Source organism: Cibotium barometz, chromosome 33 (assembly GCF_041138505.1).
Source record: "Cibotium barometz isolate CiBa-2024 chromosome 33, ASM4113850v1, whole genome shotgun sequence".
Classification (NCBI taxonomy): domain Eukaryota; kingdom Viridiplantae; phylum Streptophyta; class Polypodiopsida; order Cyatheales; family Cibotiaceae; genus Cibotium; species Cibotium barometz.
Window position 1 is genome coordinate 20110476 of NC_141078.1, and position 18139 is coordinate 20128614.

Consider the following 18139-nt stretch of genomic DNA (forward strand, 5'->3'; position numbering starts at 1 on the left):
AAACTCTAGTAAGACCTTTGCAATGGTGTCAAGCACTATCACAAATGTTGAGAAGTTCAATGGGGAAGGGTTCCACACCTTACAGAGATGAAGTACCCTCTAAAGCATAAGAAATTGTGAAAAATCATTAAGAAAAATGTGCCGGATGAACCAATTGAAGGGTGGGTTGAAAAAGATGAGCAATCAATGTCACTTATTGGTTTACACCTAGTTGTATTCATCACATCAACTCTAAGGAACACGCTGCAAAGGATGCATGGGATACATTGAAGCTCGTGTTTGGAGCTAAGGCAAAGAACCAGGAAATTCACTTAAAGCTTGAATTCTATGGTCTACAAATAAACTTTAACGAGTCTTTGGCTCAATTTGTTAGTAAAACGAAAGCATCATGACCCAGATAGATGGAATAGATGCTAAGATTAGAGATAAATATGCACCTGCAATACTCATAAAAAGCATGCCAGAGGAATATGGTGCACTTGTAACCACTCTAAAGAATCTACTTGAACCAACATTTGAGAATTATACTTGAAGAAGAGAAGCAGTTAAAGAATGCCATACAAAGTACATCAAGGAAACAAGCTTTGACATCTTGTGTTACCACACTTAACCACCTTGAGTAGCATGTTGTACTAAGGGGAAGTGATGGATCTTTTGTAATACACATTCAGCCACCTTGTAGTATCCTATACATCATGGCACCAAGGGGGGGGTGTTTAAATTTGTGGCGCCATTGTGGGAAAGGTATGAGTAGAGGACCAGGATCAAGAGCATGCAACCACATCACACTTGGACATTATCCCACATGAGCATATTTGTAAGAGGTTTACCCTCCTCTTATAAAAAGGGTTATTTTCAAGCAATGAACGCAAGCAGCTTGCAAGCCTCTCTATGAGTAGAAGTTTCCATCTTATAACCTAATTGTGCGTGACTCAAGCTTGGTTGTCATTAGGAGTTTTGCTATGTTGTTAATTAGTCCAACCCACCATAAGATTAGTATTTCTTAATCACATGATTAGGATTGAGCACACCATAGCTATGTATGCTCGAGGATTCATGTCCAATATTTTGACACTGGCTTGCGCACCTGTGGTCCTGGTTTGTTGGAGTGTGATCCGCCTTCTATCAGCTACTGCAACCCCCCTAATACAAGTACCTTCTTTGAGCCTGATGTAGTTTCCAACCTGCTCTGTTGTTGTTGGATCTTGTCGACTTCCTTATGCATATTAATGCACCGATTAATGTTTTGTACTCCTGCATGTCAAAGTCCAGATGAAGTATTCCCATGCATGTTACTATTCGGTTCCTAGATTTTGGTTTGTGGAGGTAACAAGAATCTCACGGGCTACTACAACACCATGAACTGAGCATGACCTCCAACAATTTATATTTGTTGGGCAGATCTCTCTCTCTCTCTCTCTCTCTCTCTCTCTCTCTGTCTCTCTCTCTCTCTCTCTCAGTAGGTTACATTGAAATTGTAAAATTGGGTTTCTTTTCATGTTCATAAAGGAACATGCTGTTGAAGTTTCTATAAAGAAATACGTTCTTATAAACTAATTTTAATGACTTGTTAATGCTTAAAGTAGTCTCTGAAACCCAACCACTTCATAGCATAACAACAAATAAACAACGTGATTACAAGTTGTCACTAATAGTGGCCTCTATTAGCTATATAGAACAGACACCTCAAATAACATCGGTGCCTACAAAGATACATGAAAAAGTACATCTTTGTGTTGAAAACTAGCTAGTTGTCTAGGTAGGTTCAAAACATTCATTCCTCCCAACATAAATCAAGCAAAGTCCATATGTATTGACACCACTCCTATAGTTTTTGAAATCCTTAGGGCATGGATTCTGTAATGTCAATGTTGTGAAGTGATAGATGCATCTGCCTTCCCTACATTCAGCCTACCATCATAAACATACAAATTAGCTCTGAATTACACTCTGATTTTCTTCACTGAAGTCTAGAAACTTCTTGTGGAATGGAATGGTTGGCAACCGTTGTCTGAACGATTTGTTGAGACTATGTTCTCTCTCTCTCTCTCTCTCTCTCTCTCTCTCCAGGTTGTATTGCAATTGTAAAATTGGTTTTTCATGTCCATAAAGAAATGCATTCTAATGAACTAATTTTATTGACGTGCTTATATAATTTACAACATACAAGATGGACTCCGAAGAACTTCATGACACTAATTGCTACACACAATACTCACCCCATTCCCATAGCCAACATTCTATGTAGGCACGTAGGAGTCTCAAATTCCAAACTATTGCAATGCCAAGTACCGTGTCTTCTCACCATGGACATTCATTCCATGTGCGTCCTCCCATCCAATCACTCACTTTCACAGCATGTTAACTGGACTGAGAATGGGATCTCCTTTCTCATTTAGGTCATATACCAAAGGCCAGGTTTGCCTACCACACTAGTCCATCAAGTCATACAACCTCCCAATTATGCCATCTACGGATAGCATGGTGGAATGCAGTTTGAGGAAAGTGGGCAGACACCATTAGTGCCTCAGAAAAAGCCAGCAAAGAGGAGATACATGAAAGCTATAGATGCTAGCTTGGAGGGATTCGAGACACAAGAGAAAGGCAATATAAAGAAGACGAAAAAGGGTGCTACCAATAGCGCTTGTGTGGATGAGCAGACAACTAGGGAAAGAGCCGTGGGTGGCACAACTCATCCACATTTGTGGATCCATGGTGGTTGATGAATTTGGGAAAACTCTGAAAAGCAGGGAGTGGACCTTTGGTCAAAAGTTGCAACACAACTTGCTTCGCTTTTCCTAGAATGTGATAAAGACAGTGAAAGTTGTCGCAAAGGGATGGGGCCGTCTGTACACCTCTGAGTACAAGAAGGATAAGGCACACAATTCAATTTCAAGAGATGATCAAAAGGTCACTTGCCAATGGTTTGACACTGTGGACGAGCATATGCATGGTTGTGTGAATGTCATAAGCTACAACCATGCTCCTGCAAAAATAGGAGGGAGTGGTGTGGGTTGAGGCAGTGGAGTTTCTAATGTGGAAGATGCCGCTGAATCATAGGATCGCAAAAGAGGCAGTCTTGACTGAGGTGTCTGCCCAAGGTCCTCGCAAGGACAAGAACATTGAGGAGAGCCTTCTGGACATGGTGAGCACATAAAAAATGATGGCAATCCATCGAAAGGAGTCAGATGTAGACCGCAAGGCTCTAGAAACTCAAAAACTTGTGATGTTGGGAAACCTTACAACGGCCTTGACTGGTCTTATGGATGTCTTGAAGAGTTTTCAGAAGCCTTGAGTTGCAAGGAAGCTATGTTATTGTACTTTCATGTAGTGATTAACATGCCATTTGCTTGTTGTACTTCATTTTGGTCCTGCGCTTGAAGCTTGTCATTCAATATGAAGGTGTTAAGTTTTACCTCATTTGTCTCACACTTGTTACATATGTTGATCATACTTTTCTAATAATGGGTAGCCTTTAACATGTAAAGCCTCAATCTGATGTCATTCCATTCATTGGGTTCAAGTGATGAAAGAATCAATGCTCATTGTGTTTGGCACTATTGCAATTCTCATAGCCATGATTACTAAGATAGAATTAAGTGAGTGGTGCTATGATGCGAGTGAGGCAATCACACATTGGATGACATTTTTTAGTCAGTGCATGGCTCGTGCAATATTGGCATGCAAAGCCCGGATTGCTCGTCGTCGATGCCACGAGCGTAGGTCCTATTGGGGGCTTACTGTAGACCATAGGGATTCATGGAGAGATACTTGCTTGGTAGTTATTAAGATGGGATGTTCAAAAAGGGGATGAGATTGAGCAAAGATACCTACCACCTCTTGTGTGCAAGGCTAGCTCCATTCTAGCAAAGCTGTGCAGACACCAACTGCAAAAAAGCCATCGCTGTGGAGAAGCGTGTTTGTGTGGCATTGCACTGTCTAGCCACTAGCTCTAACTTACAAGTGGTTCTCTACATCCTCTGCACAAAAAAAAAAGTGAGAGCTTTCTATGAGGCTATGGAGAATTGTGGCTTGCACAACTTAAACATAAAGTGGCCATCTCCTGAAAGGATGCTACCTTGGCGCAGAGGGATTCGAGGCTATATGTGGCATTCCGTATGTTATCGGTGATGTGGATGGTAGTCATGTGCCTATCATTGCTTTGCATGTGCATTCCAAAGACTAATTCAACAAGAAAGGTTTGATCAGCCACATGATCCCTATACAAGTTCACATTATTGTGTTCACTAATTAATCAAGCCCGATAGGGCTTGATTAATTAATGAACATGTGGCTAGCCTAAATATGTGGTCATGCACACTATACGAGCAAGGTGACGTGAAAAATAAAGTTTAATTATTGTTTGTCAACAATCTATTTGACCATGCATATGTGTACATGGACAACTACATACCACAAATAGGCTTGGTGTGAGCCTTGAATAGACCAATTGGATTATTCCCAATATAGGGAATGGGATTATGCATATGGACAAGAAAAGAGATGTTTCAATCTACAAAGGTATGAAAGATCGGGTCGTATATTACTCAATGCTTAGAGCCTTAGACATTCGTGATATTTTCTTTTCAAATAATGTTGGCTTTAGATACTATAGAGATGGCAATGGTGTCGCGAGATGAGTGATGAACAAGGAAAAGACAGCAAAGACGACCTACCTGGGAGCCAAAACAATCACATATCTCCTTGGATATTGATGGATGATGAGGAGGATCCAAAGGAGCACTTCTCCCATAGATACACAGTAACACGTCCCTGTGGAAAAATATTCAATTGAAAAATCCAACCTTAAATGCTAAAGGTTTTGTGCGACTTTCATCTTCTTGCAAAGGCTTTTCTGATGTAGCATCTTTTGTCTACTGATCTTCAATACGAGGCCTAGGGTGCTTGCTAAAGGAGTCACGGTGCGAACGAATGAACAAAGGACAAAATAGCTGTGCGCACGCTTACATTTCACACACAGCCAAAGCACAAATTGAGTCACGGCGCAAACCAATGAATAGAGGAAAAAACAGTTGGGCGAGCACTTGCATTTTACACACAGTCAAAGCATGTGTAGGGTCTACCTCCAACTTGGAGTGCCATGTTGTGTCGCCGCTTTTGCATGCCATGGGTAGCCAACTCTGGCTACCTATAGGGATGGACAAGCTACTCCACAGCCAATGGGAGCCCTTGCTCCAACCTACAATAAAACATTCCCGTGTACCTGCAAATTCTCATGTACCTTTATATCCTCCATCTTGGCTATTGAAATGTGTGGTGCCATTGAGGACAAAGTATAAGTAGTGGACCAAGATCAATAGCATGCAACCACATCACACTTGGACATTATCACACATGAGCATATTTGTAAGAGGTGTACCCTCCTCATATAAAAAGGGTCATTTCCAAGCAATGAACATAAGCAGCTCTCTATGAGTACAAGTTTCCATCTTGTAACCTAATTATGCTTGAGTCAAGCTTGATTAAGTCATTAGGAGTTTCATGATGTTGTTAATTATGCTACATCCACCATAGGATTAGTATTTCTTAATCATATGATTAGGATTGAGCACACCATAGCTATGCATGCTTGAGGCCTCATTCATATCCATGGTATCAGAGCCACTCCTCTTCTCATGAACTTCTCCATTAGCTTAGCCTCAGCCCACATTAATCCTTTCCACCAGTAATCTCATGTTTATTAAACCAATTCTCAATTTTTCCAGCATCTTATCCATAGCTCCCACTTGTGGACAAAATTTTCATAGCTTGATTCTCCACATCCTCTTCACGATTGATCAATTCCTCTTAGATATATCTTGTTGACCTCATTGCTATTCTATTGGCTTAATTTCTCATAAATCGTCTCATTTTCACCGACTGTAGAAATGCTCCATTCGTTTACATGATGTAGTTCAACATTGGATCAAGCCCTTATAGGGCTCGTTAGACACTACTACAAGGACTCGGGTATCAAGTACTTTGGCATACTACATGACCCGGGAGACGTGGATGTGCACAGGCACTACAAACAAGCACAAATCCACCAAATTTGGGCGACTTTGAGCTATTTCTTTCCCTTGGGACATTGATTCTCATCAAGGGTTCTTATAAGGCTATCAACAAAGCCCCATCAAAAGCTTTTGCATTTGCTCAATTTTGACCTCCAAAGTTTGATGTTGTTTATCACTATTTTTAGCTCTAATCACTATAATTAAGAGGATAATGAAAAAAAATTGGCCTAATTAAATGTTAAAATTGAATTCCTTAGGTTGTATTATCCTTGTTTGAGTGTCAAATCTCTCATTTGGCATTTGGGTCATTAACGGGAAGCCTTTTGAGCATATTCAGTTTTACCACTAATTTGTAAGCAATTAGACACTACCAAGAGTCAAACTCTAGTAAGACCTTTGCAATGGTGTCAAGCACTATCACAAATGTTGAGAAGTTCAATGGGGAAGGGTTCCACACCTTACAGAGATGAAGTACCCTCTAAAGCATAAGAAATTGTGAAAAATCATTAAGAAAAATGTGCCGGATGAACCAATTGAAGGGTGGGTTGAAAAAGATGAGCAATCAATGTCACTTATTGGTTTACACCTAGTTGTATTCATCACATCAACTCTAAGGAACACGCTGCAAAGGATGCATGGGATACATTGAAGCTCGTGTTTGGAGCTAAGGCAAAGAACCAGGAAATTCACTTAAAGCTTGAATTCTATGGTCTACAAATAAACTTTAACGAGTCTTTGGCTCAATTTGTTAGTAAAACGAAAGCATCATGACCCAGATAGATGGAATAGATGCTAAGATTAGAGATAAATATGCACCTGCAATACTCATAAAAAGCATGCCAGAGGAATATGGTGCACTTGTAACCACTCTAAAGAATCTACTTGAACCAACATTTGAGAATTATACTTGAAGAAGAGAAGCAGTTAAAGAATGCCATACAAAGTACATCAAGGAAACAAGCTTTGACATCTTGTGTTACCACACTTAACCACCTTGAGTAGCATGTTGTACTAAGGGGAAGTGATGGATCTTTTGTAATACACATTCAGCCACCTTGTAGTATCCTATACATCATGGCACCAAGGGGGGGGTGTTTAAATTTGTGGCGCCATTGTGGGAAAGGTATGAGTAGAGGACCAGGATCAAGAGCATGCAACCACATCACACTTGGACATTATCCCACATGAGCATATTTGTAAGAGGTTTACCCTCCTCTTATAAAAAGGGTTATTTTCAAGCAATGAACGCAAGCAGCTTGCAAGCCTCTCTATGAGTAGAAGTTTCCATCTTATAACCTAATTGTGCGTGACTCAAGCTTGGTTGTCATTAGGAGTTTTGCTATGTTGTTAATTAGTCCAACCCACCATAAGATTAGTATTTCTTAATCACATGATTAGGATTGAGCACACCATAGCTATGTATGCTCGAGGATTCATGTCCAATATTTTGACACTGGCTTGCGCACCTGTGGTCCTGGTTTGTTGGAGTGTGATCCGCCTTCTATCAGCTACTGCAACCCCCCTAATACAAGTACCTTCTTTGAGCCTGATGTAGTTTCCAACCTGCTCTGTTGTTGTTGGATCTTGTCGACTTCCTTATGCATATTAATGCACCGATTAATGTTTTGTACTCCTGCATGTCAAAGTCCAGATGAAGTATTCCCATGCATGTTACTATTCGGTTCCTAGATTTTGGTTTGTGGAGGTAACAAGAATCTCACGGGCTACTACAACACCATGAACTGAGCATGACCTCCAACAATTTATATTTGTTGGGCAGATCTCTCTCTCTCTCTCTCTCTCTCTCTCTCTCTCTCTCTCTCTCTCTCTCTCTCTCTCTGTCTCTCTCTCTCTCTCTCTCAGTAGGTTACATTGAAATTGTAAAATTGGGTTTCTTTTCATGTTCATAAAGGAACATGCTGTTGAAGTTTCTATAAAGAAATACGTTCTTATAAACTAATTTTAATGACTTGTTAATGCTTAAAGTAGTCTCTGAAACCCAACCACTTCATAGCATAACAACAAATAAACAACGTGATTACAAGTTGTCACTAATAGTGGCCTCTATTAGCTATATAGAACAGACACCTCAAATAACATCGGTGCCTACAAAGATACATGAAAAAGTACATCTTTGTGTTGAAAACTAGCTAGTTGTCTAGGTAGGTTCAAAACATTCATTCCTCCCAACATAAATCAAGCAAAGTCCATATGTATTGACACCACTCCTATAGTTTTTGAAATCCTTAGGGCATGGATTCTGTAATGTCAATGTTGTGAAGTGATAGATGCATCTGCCTTCCCTACATTCAGCCTGCCATCATAAACATACAAATTAGCTCTGAATTACACTCTGATTTTCTTCACTGAAGTCTAGAAACTTCTTGTGGAACGGAATGGTTGGCAACCGTTGTCTGAACGATTTGTTGAGACTATGTTCTCTCTCTCTCTCTCTCTCTCTCTCTCTCTCTCTCTCTCTCTCTCTCTCGGTTGTATTGCAATTGTAAAATTGGTTTTTCATGTCCATAAAGAAATGCATTCTAATGAACTAATTTTATTGACGTGCTTATATAATTTACAACATACAAGATGGACTCCGAAGAACTTCATGACACTAATTGCTACACACAATACTCACCCCATTCCCATAGCCAACATTCTATGTAGGCACGTAGGAGTCTCAAATTCCAAACTATTGCAATGCCAAGTACCGTGTCTTCTCACCATGGACATTCATTCCATGTGCGTCCTCCCATCCAATCACTCACTTTCACAGCATGTTAACTGGACTGAGAATGGGATCTCCTTTCTCATTTAGGTCATATACCAAAGGCCAGGTTTGCCTACCACACTAGTCCATCAAGTCATACAACCTCCCAATTATGCCATCTACGGATAGCATGGTGGAATGCAGTTTGAGGAAAGTGGGCAGACACCATTAGTGCCTCAGAAAAAGCCAGCAAAGAGGAGATACATGAAAGCTATAGATGCTAGCTTGGAGGGATTCGAGACACAAGAGAAAGGCAATATAAAGAAGACGAAAAAGGGTGCTACCAATAGCGCTTGTGTGGATGAGCAGACAACTAGGGAAAGAGCCGTGGGTGGCACAACTCATCCACATTTGTGGATCCATGGTGGTTGATGAATTTGGGAAAACTCTGAAAAGCAGGGAGTGGACCTTTGGTCAAAAGTTGCAACACAACTTGCTTCGCTTTTCCTAGAATGTGATAAAGACAGTGAAAGTTGTCGCAAAGGGATGGGGCCGTCTGTACACCTCTGAGTACAAGAAGGATAAGGCACACAATTCAATTTCAAGAGATGATCAAAAGGTCACTTGCCAATGGTTTGACACTGTGGATGAGCATATGCATGGTTGTGTGAATGTCATAAGCTACAACCATGCTCCTGCAAAAATAGGAGGGAGTGGTGTGGGTTGAGGCAGTGGAGTTTCTAATGTGGAAGATGCCGCTGAATCATAGGATCGCAAAAGAGGCAGTCTTGACTGAGGTGTCTGCCCAAGGTCCTCGCAAGGACAAGAACATTGAGGAGAGCCTTCTGGACATGGTGAGCACATAAAAAATGATGGCAATCCATCGAAAGGAGTCAGATGTAGACCGCAAGGCTCTAGAAACTCAAAAACTTGTGATGTTGGGAAACCTTACAACGGCCTCGACTGGTCTTATGGATGTCTTGAAGAGTTTTCAGAAGCCTTGAGTTGCAAGGAAGCTATGTTATTGTACTTTCATGTAGTGATTAACATGCCATTTGCTTGTTGTACTTCATTTTGGTCCTGCGCTTGAAGCTTGTCATTCAATATGAAGGTGTTAAGTTTTACCTCATTTGTCTCACACTTGTTACATATGTTGATCATACTTTTCTAATAATGGGTAGCCTTTAACATGTAAAGCCTCAATCTGATGTCATTCCATTCATTGGGTTCAAGTGATGAAAGAATCAATGCTCATTGTGTTTGGCACTATTGCAATTCTCATAGCCATGATTACTAAGATAGAATTAAGTGAGTGGTGCTATGATGCGAGTGAGGCAATCACACATTGGATGACATTTTTTAGTCAGTGCATGGCTCGTGCAATATTGGCATGCAAAGCCCGGATTGCTCGTCGTCGATGCCACGAGCGTAGGTCCTATTGGAGGCTTACTGTAGACCATAGGGATTCATGGAGAGATACTTGCTTGGTAGTTATTAAGATGGGATGTTCAAAAAGGGGATGAGATTGAGCAAAGATACCTACCACCTGTGACACGTCCCTGTGGAAAAATATTCAATTGGAAAATCCAACCTTAAATGCTAAAGGTTTTGTGCGACTTTCATCTTCTTGCAAAGGCTTTTCTGATGTAGCATCTTTTGTCTACTGATCTTCAATACGAGGCCTAGGGTGCTTGCTAAAGGAGTCACGGTGCGAACGAATGAACAAAGGACAAAATAGCTGTGCGCACGCTTACATTTCACACACAGCCAAAGCACAAATTGAGTCACGGCGCAAACCAATGAATAGAGGAAAAAACAGTTGGGCGAGCACTTGCATTTTACACACAGTCAAAGCATGTGTAGGGTCTACCTCCAACTTGGAGTGCCATGTTGTGTCGCCGCTTTTGCATGCCATGGGTAGCCAACTCTGGCTACCTATAGGGATGGACAAGCTACTCCACAGCCAATGGGAGCCCTTGCTCCAACCTACAATAAAACATTCCCGTGTACCTGCAAATTCTCATGTACCTTTATATCCTCCATCTTGGCTATTGAAATGTGTGGTGCCATTGAGGACAAAGTATAAGTAGTGGACCAAGATCAATAGCATGCAACCACATCACACTTGGACATTATCACACATGAGCATATTTGTAAGAGGTGTACCCTCCTCATATAAAAAGGGTCATTTCCAAGCAATGAACATAAGCAGCTCTCTATGAGTACAAGTTTCCATCTTGTAACCTAATTATGCTTGAGTCAAGCTTGATTAAGTCATTAGGAGTTTCATGATGTTGTTAATTATGCTACATCCACCATAGGATTAGTATTTCTTAATCATATGATTAGGATTGAGCACACCATAGCTATGCATGCTTGAGGCCTCATTCATATCCATGGTATCAGAGCCACTCCTCTTCTCATGAACTTCTCCATTAGCTTAGCCTCAGCCCACATTAATCCTTTCCACCAGTAATCTCATGTTTATTAAACCAATTCTCAATTTTTCCAGCATCTTATCCATAGCTCCCACTTGTGGACAAAATTTTCATAGCTTGATTCTCCACATCCTCTTCACTATTGATCAATTCCTCTTAGATATATCTTGTTGACCTCATTGCTATTCTATTGGCTTAATTTCTCATAAATCGTCTCATTTTCACCGACTGTAGAAATGCTCCATTCGTTTACATGATGTAGTCAACATTGGATCAAGCCCTTATAGGGCTCGTTAGACACTACTACAAGGACTCGGGTATCAAGTACTTTGGCATACTACATGACCCGGGAGACGTGGATGTGCACAGGCACTACAAACAAGCACAAATCCACCAACTTTGAGCTATTTCTTTCCCTTGGGACATTGATTCTCATCAAGGGTTCTTCTAAGGCTATCAACAAAGCCCCATCAAAAGCTTTTGCATTTGCTCAATTTTGACCTCCAAAGTTTGATGTTGTTTATCACTATTTTTAGCTCTAATCACTATAATTAAGAGGATAATGAAAAAAAATTGTCCTAATTAAATGTTAAAATTGAATTCCTTAGGTTGTATTATCCTTGTTTGAGTGTCAAATCTCTCATTTGGCATTTGGGTCATTGACGGGAAGCCTTTTGAGCATATTCAGTTTTACCACTAATTTGTAAGCAGTTAGACACTACCAAGAGTCAAACCTTAGTAAGACCTTTGCAATGGTGTCAAGCACTATCACAAATGTTGAGAAGTTCAATGGGGAAGGGTTCCACACCTTACAGAGATGAAGTACCCTCTAAAGCATAAGAAATTGTGAAAAATCATTAAGAAAAATGTGCCGGATGAACACCAATTGAAGGGTGGGTTGAAAAAGATGAGCAATCAATGCCACTTATTGGTTTACACCTAGTTGTATTCATCACATCAACTCTAAGGAACACGCTGCAAAGGATGCATGGGATACATTGAAGCTCGTGTTTGGAGCTAAGGCAAAGAACCAGGAAATTCACTTAAAGCTTGAATTCTATGGTCTACAAATGAACTTTAACGAGTCTTTGGCTCAATTTGTTAGTAAAATGAAAGCATCATGACCCAGATAGATGGAATAGATGCTAAGATTAGAGATAAATATGCACCTGCAATACTCATAAAAAGCATGCCAGAGGAATATGGTGCACTTGTAACCACTCTAAAGAATCTACTTGAACCAACATTTGAGAATTATACTTGAAGAAGAGAAGCAGTTAAAGAATGCCATACAAAGTACATCAAGGAAACAAGCTTTGACATCTTGTGTTACCACACTTAACCACCTTGAGTAGCATGTTGTACTAAGGGGAAGTGATGGATCTTTTGTAATACACATTCAACCACCTTGTAGTATCCTATACATCATGGCACCAAGGGGGGGGGGGTGTTTAAATTTGTGGCGCCATTGTGGGAAAGGTATGAGTAGAGGACCAGGATCAAGAGCATGCAACCACATCACACTTGGACATTATCCCACATGAGAATATTTGTAAGAGGTTTACCCTCCTCTTATAAAAAGGGTTATTTCCAAGCAATGAACGCAAGCAGCTTGCAAGCCTCTCTATGAGTAGAAGTTTCCATCTTATAACCTGATTGTGCGTGACTCAAGCTTGGTTGTCATTAGGAGTTTTGCTATGTTGTTAATTAGTCCTCCCAACCCACCATAAGATTAGTATTTCTTAATCACATGATTAGGATTGAGCACACCATAGCTATGTATGCTTGAGGATTCATGTCCAATACTTTGACACTGGCTTGCGCACCTGTGGTCCTGGTTTGTTGGAGTGTGATCCGCCTTCTATCAGCTGTGCTGCAACCCCCCTAATATAAGTACCTTCTTTGAGCCTGATGTAGTTTCCAACCTGCTCTGTTGTTGTTGGATCTTGTCGACTTCCTTATGCATATTAATGCACCGATTAATGTTTTGTACTCCTGCATGTCAAAGTCCAGATGAAGTATTCCCATGCATGTTACTATTTGGTTCCTAGATTTTGGTTTGTGGAGGTAACAAGAATCTCACGGGCTACTACAACACCATGAACTGAGCATGACCTCCAACAATTTATATTTGTTGGGCAGATCTCTCTCTCTCTCTCTCTCTCTCTCTCTCTCTCTCTCTCAGTAGGTTACATTGAAATTGTAAAATTGGGTTTCTTTTCATGTTCATAAAGGAACATGCTGTTGAAGTTTCTATAAGGAAATACGTTCTTATAAACTAATTTTAATGACTTGTTAATGCTTAAAGTAGTCTCTGAAACCCAACCACTTCATAGCATAACAACAAATAAACAACGTGATTACAAGTTGTCACTAATAGTGGCCTCTATTAGCTATATAGAACAGACACCTCAAATAACATGGTGCTTACAAAGATACATGAAAAAGTATATCTTTGTGTTGAAAACTAGCTAGTTGTCTAGGTAGGTTCAAAACATTCATTCCTCCCAACATAAATCAAGCAAAGTCCATATGTATTCACACCACTCCTATAGTTTTTGAAATCCTTAGGGCATGGATTCTGTAATGTCAATGTTGTGAAGTGATAGATGCATCTGCCTTCCCTACATTCAGCCTACCATCATAAACATACAAATTAGCTCTGAATTACACTCTGATTTTCTTCACTGGAGTCTAGAAACTTCTTGTGGAACGGAATGGTTGGCAACCGTTGTCTGAACGATTTGTTGAGACTATGTTCTCTCTCTCTCTCTCTCTCTCTCTCTCTCTCTCTCTCTCTCTCTCTCTCTCCAGGTTGTATTGCAATTGTAAAATTGGTTTTTCATGTCCATAAAGAAATGCATTCTAATGAACTAATTTTATTGACGTGCTTATATAATTTACAACATACAAGATGGACTCCGAAGAACTTCATGACACTAATTGCCCAAGGTCCTCGCAAGGACAAGAACATTGAGGAGAGCCTTCTGGACATGGTGAGCACATAAAAAATGATGGCAATCCATCGAAAGGAGTCAGATGTAGACCGCAAGGCTCTAGAAACTCAAAAACTTGTGATGTTGGGAAACCTTACAACGGCCTTGACTGGTGTTATGGATGTCTTGAAGAGTTTTCAGAAGCCTTGAGTTGCAAGGAAGCTATGTTATTGTACTTTCATGTAGTGATTAACATGCCATTTGCTTGTTGTACTTCATTTTGGTCCTGCGCTTGAAGCTTGTCATTCAATATGAAGGTGTTAAGTTTTACCTCATTTGTCTCACACTTGTTACATATGTTGATCATACTTTTCTAATAATGGGTAGCCTTTAACATGTAAAGCCTCAATCTGATGTCATTCCATTCATTGGGTTCAAGTGATGAAAGAATCAATGCTCATTGTGTTTGGCACTATTGCAATTCTCATAGCCATGATTACTAAGATAGAATTAAGTGAGTGGTGCTATGATGCGAGTGAGGCAATCACACATTGGATGACATTTTTTAGTCAGTGCATGGCTCGTGCAATATTGGCATGCAAAGCCCGGATTGCTCGTCGTCGATGCCACGAGCGTAGGTCCTATTGGGGGCTTACTGTAGACCATAGGGATTCATGGAGAGATACTTGCTTGGTAGTTATTAAGATGGGATGTTCAAAAAGGGGACGAGATTGAGCAAAGATACCTACCACCTCTTGTGTGCAAGGCTAGCTCCATTCTAGCAAAGCTATGCAGACACCAACTGCAAAAAAGCCATCCCTGTGGAGAAGCGTGTTTGTGTGGCATTGCACTGTCTAGCCACTAGCTCTAACTTACAAGTGGTTCTCTACATCCTCTGCACAAAAAAAAAAGTGAGAGCTTTCTATGAGGCTATGGAGAATTGTGGCTTGCACAACTTAAACATAAAGTGGCCATCTCCTGAAAGGATGCTACCTTGGCGCAGAGGGATTCGAGGCTATATGTGGCATTCCGTATGTTATCGGTGATGTGGATGGTAGTCATGTGCCTATCATTGCTTTGCATGTGCATTCCAAAGACTGATTCAACAAGAAAGGTTTGATCAGCCACATGATCCCTATACAAGTTCACATTATTGTGTTCACTAATTAATCAAGCCCGATAGGGCTTGATTAATTAATGAACATGTGGCTAGCCTAAATATGTGGTCATGCACACTATACGAGCAAGGTGACGTGAAAAATAAAGTTTAATTATTGTTTGTCAACAATCTATTTGATCATGCATATGTGTACATGGACAACTACATACCACAAATAGGCTTGGTGTGAGCCTTGAATAGACCAATTGGATTATTCCCAATATAGGGAATGGGATTATGCATATGGACAAGAAAAGAGATGTTTCAATCTACAAAGGTATGAAAGATCGGGTCATATATTACTCAATGCTTAGAGCCTTAGACATTCGTGATATTTTCTTTTCAAATAATGTTGGCTTTAGATACTATAGAGATGGCAATGGTGTCGCGAGATGAGTGATGAACAAGGAAAAGACAGCAAAGACGACCTACCTGGGAGCCAAAACAATCACATATCTCCTTGGATATTGATGGATGATGAGGAGGATCCAAAGGAGCACTTCTCCCATAGATACACAGTAACACGTCCCTGTGGAAAAATATTCAATTGAAAAATCCAACCTTAAATGCTAAAGGTTTTGTGCGACTTTCATCTTCTTGCAAAGGCTTTTTTGATTTAGCATCTTTTGTCTACTGATCTTCAATACGAGGCCTAGGGTGCTTGCTAAAGGAGTCACCGTGCGAACGAATGAACAAAGGACAAAATAGCTGTGCGCACGCTTACATTTCACACACAGCCAAAGCACAAATTGAGTCACGTCGCAAACCAATGAATAGAGGAAAAAACAGTTGGGCGAGCACTTGCATTTTACACACAGTCAAAGCATGTGTAGGGTCTACCTCCAACTTGGAGTGCCATGTTGTGTCGCCGCTTTTGCATGCCATGGGTAGCCAACTCTGGCTACCTATAGGGATGGACAAGCTACTCCACAGCCAATGGGAGCCCTTGCTCCAACCTACAATAAAACATTCCCGTGTACCTGCAAATTCTCATGTACCTTTATATCCTCCATCTTGGCTATTGAAATGTGTGGTGCCATTGAGGACAAAGTATAAGTAGTGGACCAAGATCAATAGCATGCAACCACGTCACACTTGGACATTATCACACATGAGCATATTTGTAAGAGGTGCACCCTCCTCATATAAAAAGGGTCATTTCCAAGCAATGAACATAAGCAGCTCTCTATGAGTACAAGTTTCCATCTTGTAACCTAATTATGCTTGAGTCAAGCTTGATTAAGTCATTAGGAGTTTCATGATGTTGTTAATTATGCTACATCCACCATAGGATTAGTATTTTTTAATCATATGATTAGGATTGAGCACACCATAGCTATGCATGCTTGAGGCCTCATTCATATCCATGGTATCAGAGCCACTCCTCTTCTCATGAACTTCTCCATTAGCTTAGCCTCAGCCCACATTAATCCTTTCCACCAGTAATCTCATGTTTATTAAACCAATTCTCAATTTTTCCAGCATCTTATCCATAGCTCCCACTTGTGGACAAAATTTTCATAGCTTGATTCTCCACATCCTCTTCACTATTGATCAATTCCTCTTAGATATATCTTGTTGACCTCATTGCTATTCTATTGGCTTAATTTCTCATAAATCGTCTCATTTTCACCGACTGTAGAAATGCTCCATTCGTTTACATGATGTAGTCAACATTGGATCAAGCCCTTATAGGGCTCGTTAGACACTACTACAAGGACTCGGGTATCAAGTACTTTGGCATACTACATGACCCGGGAGACGTGGATGTGCACAGGCACTACAAACAAGCACAAATCCACCAACTTTGAGCTATTTCTTTCCCTTGGGACATTGATTCTCATCAAGGGTTCTTCTAAGGCTATCAACAAAGCCCCATCAAAAGCTTTTGCATTTGCTCAATTTTGACCTCCAAAGTTTGATGTTGTTTATCACTATTTTTAGCTCTAATCACTATAATTAAGAGGATAATGAAAAAAAATTGGCCTAATTAAATGTTAAAATTGAATTCCTTAGGTTGTATTATCCTTGTTTGAGTGTCAAATCTCTCATTTGGCATTTGGGTCATTAACGGGAAGCCTTTTGAGCATATTCAGTTTTACCACTAATTTGTAAGCAATTAGACACTACCAAGAGTCAAACCTTAGTAAGACCTTTGCAATGGTGTCAAGCACTATCACAAATGTTGAGAAGTTCAATGGGGAAGGGTTCCACACCTTACAGAGATGAAGTACCCTCTAAAGCATAAGAAATTGTGAAAAATCATTAAGAAAAATGTGCCGGATGAACACCAATTGAAGGGTGGGTTGAAAAAGATGAGCAATCAATGCCACTTATTGGTTTACACCTAGTTGTATTCATCACATCAACTCTAAGGAACACGCTGCAAAGGATGCATGGGATACATTGAAGCTCGTGTTTGGAGCTAAGGCAAAGAACCAGGAAATTCACTTAAAGCTTGAATTCTATGGTCTACAAATGAACTTTAACGAGTCTTTGGCTCAATTTGTTAGTAAAATGAAAGCATCATGACCCAGATAGATGGAATAGATGCTAAGATTAGAGATAAATATGCACCTGCAATACTCATAAAAAGCATGCCAGAGGAATATGGTGCACTTGTAACCACTCTAAAGAATCTACTTGAACCAACATTTGAGAATTATACTTGAAGAAGAGAAGCAGTTAAAGAATGCCATACAAAGTACATCAAGGAAACAAGCTTTGACATCTTGTGTTACCACACTTAACCACCTTGAGTAGCATGTTGTACTAAGGGGAAGTGATGGATCTTTTGTAATACACATTCAACCACCTTGTAGTATCCTATACATCATGGCACCAAGGGGGGGGGGTGTTTAAATTTGTGGCGCCATTGTGGG